This window comes from Dicentrarchus labrax, unplaced genomic scaffold (genome assembly GCF_905237075.1).
Source record: "Dicentrarchus labrax unplaced genomic scaffold, dlabrax2021, whole genome shotgun sequence".
In the NCBI taxonomy this organism is placed as follows: domain Eukaryota; kingdom Metazoa; phylum Chordata; class Actinopteri; family Moronidae; genus Dicentrarchus; species Dicentrarchus labrax.
The window spans coordinates 323,455-330,402 of record NW_026136708.1 but is presented as its reverse complement, the minus strand read 5'-3'; the positions used below and the strand labels follow the sequence as shown (position 1 = coordinate 330,402).

General features: G+C 39.0%; 1 long non-coding RNA gene across 1 annotated transcript; it reads right to left on the bottom strand.

The window, feature by feature from the left end:
• Positions 1-1,050: 1,050 nt before the first annotated feature.
• Positions 1,051-6,373, bottom strand: LOC127368800 (uncharacterized). The gene is made up of 3 exons (XR_007885879.1): positions 6,091-6,373; positions 2,992-3,096; positions 1,051-2,089 (listed from the first exon to the last, which is right to left on the bottom strand). It is a non-coding gene; the product is annotated as an uncharacterized LOC127368800 (long non-coding RNA).
• Between the last annotated feature and the right edge of the window lie 575 nt (positions 6,374-6,948).

Sequence of the window (6,948 nt, the reverse complement as noted above, 5' to 3'; positions counted from 1 at the left end):
ATGATATTTTCAGCCCAACATCGTGTCGACAATGGTAAACATTTCGGCTGTAACTATTAAGCAGATAAACGATACAGATGGCTTACCAAAAAATTTAAACTGCCTGTCCAACTGCATTTTTTCCCATTTACAGCAGCTATATTCCCTATGTTTATTAAACCAGTTTTAAACCAGATATGATATCTTTATTTTATATGATATGATATACAGATCTAGATACATTACCATAAACTTGGATACCATTGGATCTTTCTGGATACAGGTCATTTTTTTCTAGTGAAAGTTGTAAAGTAGTAAAAGTCCCCCAGGGTAAAAAGCAACAGGTTCCATATTTAGAGTACCAAATAGTTTGTTCTTTTGCTTGAACACTAAACAAAGTGATATTATTGCATTCACAACTGTTTTTGGCTCATTGGAGGATTCTGTTGGAAGCCTGGAAATCTTCCTTACCACCTTCTCATTCTGGGTGGTTAAGAGATATAATGTCATATTTAACTTTGTAAAAAAATTAAATATACATATACCTGTTCTGTTCTTTGTTTTGTTTTTATATGTTTTTCTGTCCATAAATAGAAAATAAGGAGATATTTGTTATTTGTGGATACTATATTTGTGTCTACAGCTCCAATAAAAAGACTTCTGAGAGAAAAAGCAAATAATGAAAAAAAAGCAACAGGTTGAAATTTTCCTTTAAACTTGCACTGAAGCTGAGCAGCTGCTGACCGTACAGTCATGGAAAAAGAGGCAAATACTGTCTGATGTTATTATTGTTGTTATTATTTTTAATAACATAGGTGGGGTTTTTGTTAAACTGCATTGGAGAAGAGTTCACAGGATGAATGTTTGGCTGGGTCAAACTATTACCCTTTACCCCATGTGCAAAATGGGGTAAAACTCTAATGGCGTCTGTGCATGTACAGTATAAATACAGATTACTATGACAATCTAATTTTAATGGCTGACTGGTTAATTCTTTGGAAATGATACGTTAACTTGCATGATTTTCATGCACTGAAATTTAACTTTTTTAAAAACCTTTTTTAAAATACATTTTCAATACATAAAGAGACATTTCTCCCTCCCACCCTCTCTCTCTGCCCGTCCTGATTTTGCCAAGTGGCTGTTGTGCTAAGACCAACATTTTGTATGATAGCTCTGGGGCAACAACAGCCTCAGCCAATCAATGTTTGTGATATCATCACAGAGAGCCCTGCTGCCGATACCTGCCAACTGGTTGAAAAAGGTGAGAATAGCAGTGACATAAGGGGAGATGCAGAACAAGGAAGAGCTTGAGATGCTGTAACTGACATTCGTATTGATGTTTTGGCCAGCCCTGCCCGTTTGTCACCAGCCTGCTGATTACTTACTTCCCAATCTCCTGCTCATTATCAAGCAGTGCACACCTACTATTTGTATCTTTTACATTGGCGACTTGTAAAGGGCAGTCCTGCCCTCCAGGTTACTGTTCTGTCCCCAGCACATATCATTCATTACTTTTAAATGAGTTCCTTTTTAACTCTTAAACTTGTATGAACATTTGGCTTATTAATCTGTGGCCTCTCTCTCTCTTTGCTCTAGTTGAGAGTTGAGGCTAATTAGCCCCAGGTGGTCTCTTGCAGCGAATGTCCTTGATAAAGATTTCATTAGGCTTCCAGCTTCCCCTGGGCTTCACAGCTGCTCCCCAATCAACACTGACTCGCAGGCATTAACTTCAATCCTCCGCTCTCCCAGACAGGTAAACAGATCAAGGTGGGAGACATAATTAGAGGAGCTGCAGCACAGAATCCAGAGTCGCTGATAGACGTAGTTTGGCACTTTATTCTGTGACGGACAACTCCAAACTCTTGGACACCAGTCCATTCCGATGGTTGACTGAGCTTTGTAGCTGGTATGATTTCACCCATAGCACTTTAGGACTTAATAATGGTCAATAATATCAATAATACCTGTGAAAATCAGAGCATGGAAAGATGGAAAGACACTTTGGGTTGGTTGCTTGAAGATAGTTGATTGTCGAGTCTCATTCCCTGCCTCAGTATTTGACGAGGTTGGCCCTGATGGGTTGTTGTGACATACACTAGACTGAACGCTGGAAAATAAATGACAATCATATTTAGAATAACGTTACAATCTGCAATGTTCCTATATTTTATTTGGACCATTGACTCCATGTTACTAACTATAGGTTGCCCATCAGCTAACACCATGAAGCAACCAACGCCAAGCTCTTGGGAGCGCACATAAAGGTCACATCTTTGCATTTTGCAAAAGTCCTACCCACAATTCAATTCAATTTTATTTATATAGCGCCAATTCATAACAGAGGTTATCTCAGGACACTTTTCAAATACAGCAGGTCTAGACCAAACTCCTTATAACATTACCACATCCCTACATAGAAACAATGAAAATCAGTCCACAGGTAACAGGTTACCAGTTAGTTTATAACCTGTTTACACATAATAAAAAGTGATCAATACATAAAAATAACATGTAAAACCCTTCTATATCTTACATATAGAATATTTAATATCTAATTAGCGGATGATGTAGTCAAATGACTTTTACTTGACTTAATCTTAATTATTATGATTGATAAACTTGATTAAGTAATGGTCAATAAGTTTAATGAAAGAATAAAGCTAAATGCTATCTTGAAGATAAAACAAAATCCTGCATTTCCTCACTCATTTGAATTGAAAATCAACTATCAACTGTACCGACCTTGAAAATGTTGAACTGTGTGAGAATTTACATGGCGACTTCACTACAGCGAAGTCTGTTGGTTGGAAACAAGCAAAGACTCTAGCCAGATTATCTAAACCACTTCATTTGGAGGCCAAACTGAAAGTGAGCACACCTCCTATGTCACTCAAGATCCCTCATACACAAACTGTGCACACAACTACAGTGAGTCTGTGAACTGCGATGATGTTTGGTAATAATTTCATTGTTCACCTTAGTTTTCTCTTCCAAATAAGTTTGTCTGACCTGGAGCTTTGTTTCCAACAGCACAGCTTGCATGGCTCAAGGCTGAGACAGATCCTGGCTCTGCAGGAGGGTGTCTGAGCCTGTCCTGATGGGGTCTTGATTCGCCTGGTGGAAAGCGGAGTTGGGATGGTGGTGGGTGGCCGCCAGCGAGATGAGCAACACAGAAAATAAGGAACTAGTTCATGAATAGGAAGAGGTGAGACAGTTAGATAGGAACTGATTGGATGGATGAGAATTGGAACAACTATCACATTTCTTTTTTTTTAAGGTGGCCCCTTTTGGTCTGTGCTCCAGTAACATTTAAGCAAGTCTCAGTCAGAACCTCAGTCAACTTCCTCAGTCCTCAGTCAAGAGACATATATATAGTCACATCTTAAGTTAGCTAGCTAATGTTAGCAAAACGCAAGCTACTAGATAGCAAATCCTCAATTGTTAGCTAGCTGGCTAGTTATTACCTAGATAACAATTTATTTAGATTAGTTAGCTAGTTAGCTAGAGTTTTTCTAATCAGCTGACTTAAGATGTGACTATGTTCTGCATATTTCACTTTTGTCTTTTAACCACCTTCAAAATAAGGCAAGCTTAATTCAATTCAATTTTATTTGTATAGCGCCAATTCATAACAGAATCTCAGGACACTTTTCAAATAGAGCAGGTCTAGACCGAACTCTTTATAACATTATTTACAGAGACCCAACAGTACCACCATGAGCAAGACCTTGGCGACAAGGGCAAGGAAAAACTGCCTGTTAAAAGGCAGAAACCTAGGACAGATCCTCCGGCTCTAGGTGGGTGGTCGTCTGTCTCGACCAGTGGGGGGAGGAGAGAGAGAGAGAGAGAGAGAGAGAGAGAGAGAGAGAGAGACGGAGGAGAGAGAGAGAGAGAGAGAGAGAGAGAGAGAGAGAGACAGACAGACAGACAGACAGACAGACAGACAGACAGGTGCACAGCAACAACAGTATTGGCAATGGCAATCTAGCAGGACCATGGCAGGAGGCTCCACCAGGATCGACAAGAACCTGCGAGACGAGAAAGCACAAGAACTCCGGGGAAGAAGTGGAGTTAGTAACATGTATTAATGGAACATGAATGAGTGCAGAAAGAGAGAGGAAGAGAGGAGCTCAGTGCACCATGGGAAATCCCCCGATAGTCTAGGCCTATAGCAGCATAACTCAGGGATGGTTCAGGACTCACCTGATCCAGCCCTAACTATAAGCTTTATCAAAGAAGAATGTCTTAAGCCTACTCTTGAATGTGGAGAGGGTGTCTGCCTTCCAAACCACAACTGGAACCTGGTTCCACAGGAGAGGAGCTTGGCAACTGAAGGCTCTGGCTCCTGTTCTACTTTTAGAGACTATAGGAACCACAAGTAGCCCAGCATTCAGAGAACGTAGTGTTCTAGAGGGGTAATAGGGTACTATGAGCTCTTTAAGATATGAAGGGGCCTGACCATGAAGAGCTTTATAGGTGAGGAGGAGGATTTTACATTCTATTCTACATTTTACAGGGAGCCAGTGCAGAGAGGCTAGTACAGGAGAGATGTGATCTCTTTTTCTAGTTCCTGTCAGTACTCGTGCTGCAGTGTTCTGAATTAATTGGAGCGTTTTAATGGACTTATTGGGGCAACCTGATAATAAAGAGTTGCAGTAATGCAGCCTTGAAGTAACAAATGCATGGATTAGTTTTTCTGCATCTGTCCTGGAGGTCTGCTTTATGTGGGAGTTAAATGACAAATCCTGATCAAAGATAACTCCATGATTCCTGACAGTGGTGCTAGAGGCCAAGGTAATGCCATCTAGAGTAACTATATCTTTAGACAGTGAGTCTCTAAGGTTTTTGGGGCCAAGTACAAGAATTTAGTGAGTTTAACATCAAAAAATTGCAGCTCATCCAGGATTTTATGTCCTTAAGACATGTTTGTAATTTAGATAATTGATTAATTTCATGGGGCTTGATTGATAGATATAACTGTGTATCATCTGCATAACAGTGAAAGTTAATGGAGTGATTCCTAGTAATGTTGCCTAAAGGGAGCATATATAAAGTAAATAGTATTGGTACAGAACCTTGTGGAACTCCATGACTAACTGTAGTATTTATTGAAGATTCATCGTTAACATGTACAAACTGCGAACGATCTGATAAATATGACTTAAACCAGCTTAGTGCAGTTCCTTTAATGCCAATTTGATGCTCAAGTCTCTATAAAAGAATATCATGGTCAATGGTGTCAAATGCAGCACTAAGATCTAATAATACAAGTACAGAGACAAGTCCATTGTCGGAAGTGTTACAGGTACCGGCTGGCACCACATCAACAGCTTATATGCTCTTCCTGGAAACAGGAGAAATAAGTGAGACAGCGCAAACTCTGCGTCCGTTTTTCATCTCGCTCAGCAGAAAGAGGAAAGAGGATTTATTAAAACATTTACCATTTAAATCCTCGTCTGTAACAAACACTCAATGTTTTCAAAGAAAGAAACATGGCTTCAAAATCAAATACAATTTCTCTTTCCTTATCTTTCAGCAAATACTGAGTTATAAGTTTTGTGTGATTAAATAAATCAAAATGACAATAACCACTGTTGCCCTGTAAGTTGTCTCTTTTCAACTTAAAATAAAACATAGCTTATGTTACCACTTACATATAAAACATAGCTGATGTTACCACTTACATATGGTTCCTAAATGCATTTTCCCTTTCCAACTAAAATCATTTTACTCTTCCATAATGCATGAGCTGACAGATTTTTAACTTGTTTTTTTACCACTTTTACAATATATAAAATTGTGCTTTTAACATTAGCTTCTAACTGCTTTACAGTACATGAACACAGTTTTTAACAATTTACACAAAATCATACGTTTCAAAACTATTACATTTGACAAAAATGTTCAAGGAGCTAAAAATAAAACTCTGACCGACGTGACTCAGGTAGCAACAGGTGATATCATCAGGCGCGAAACCGCGACTACTGCTATATGTACATAAATGTCCTCATATTCATAAAACAGCCTTATTAGCGGACATTAAATCATTCAGTGACATGTCAACGTATTGCACTTCATTTACTTAGCTTAATTTACTATTCCACCAACCTGGAAACAGGAGAAATAAGTGAGACAGGGCAAACTCTGCGTCCGTTTTTCATCTCGCTCAGCAGAAAGAGGAAAACTGCAAAGCGGACCAAACTGACGTAAAGCCCCCCCGGAACACAATAAGCGCCACACTGCCCCCTGCTGGTGACCCCCAATTACTCCTGACATCTATATTAAATATTTTAGTGCAAGGATGGTGGAAACAGGTTAATTACCCCTGAACTAATATTCAAACCATTAATTATAAAATTACAGAAACTACCACAAATGTGATAACACTTTAGTGGGCATCACAGAAGCAATCAACTCTAAATCCTGACTGAAAATCCTCAAATAAACTATTGCTATGTAAAAAGTCACGCAACTCTTTGGCGACTACTTTCTCCAGAATCTTAGAGAGGAAGGGGAGGTTAGAGATTGGTCTATAGTTGGCTGAAACCGCTGGGTCAAGAGTGGGCTTTTTAACATAGCATATATAAGCACTGGAAAAAAGAAAGTTGACAGAGGTGCCAAGGGGGAATAACTTAAGGCCTTTGCACAAAAAAGGTAGTATTTTTAGTCTGAGTTTTTTTTTAATTGACCGATTAAAATCTTGAGGCAGGGAAACCTTGCACATTGAGTCTGATGCATTTTATTATTCTATTTGTTGTGAAATTCACAATATAAGACAACAGCTACAAGAGGCTGAGCTGTCCCCTCTCTCTGTCTCCACAATGTTGCTCTGGCTCTCTGTCAATGTGCTGCCCTAATCCTCTATTTCTTTTAAATAGTGTTAAAAAATGCAGAAAATGTAACTTGTTCCAAAAACTTTCATAACAGACGTAAGGTTCAGAGTCGGTGTGTTAACATGATTGACTG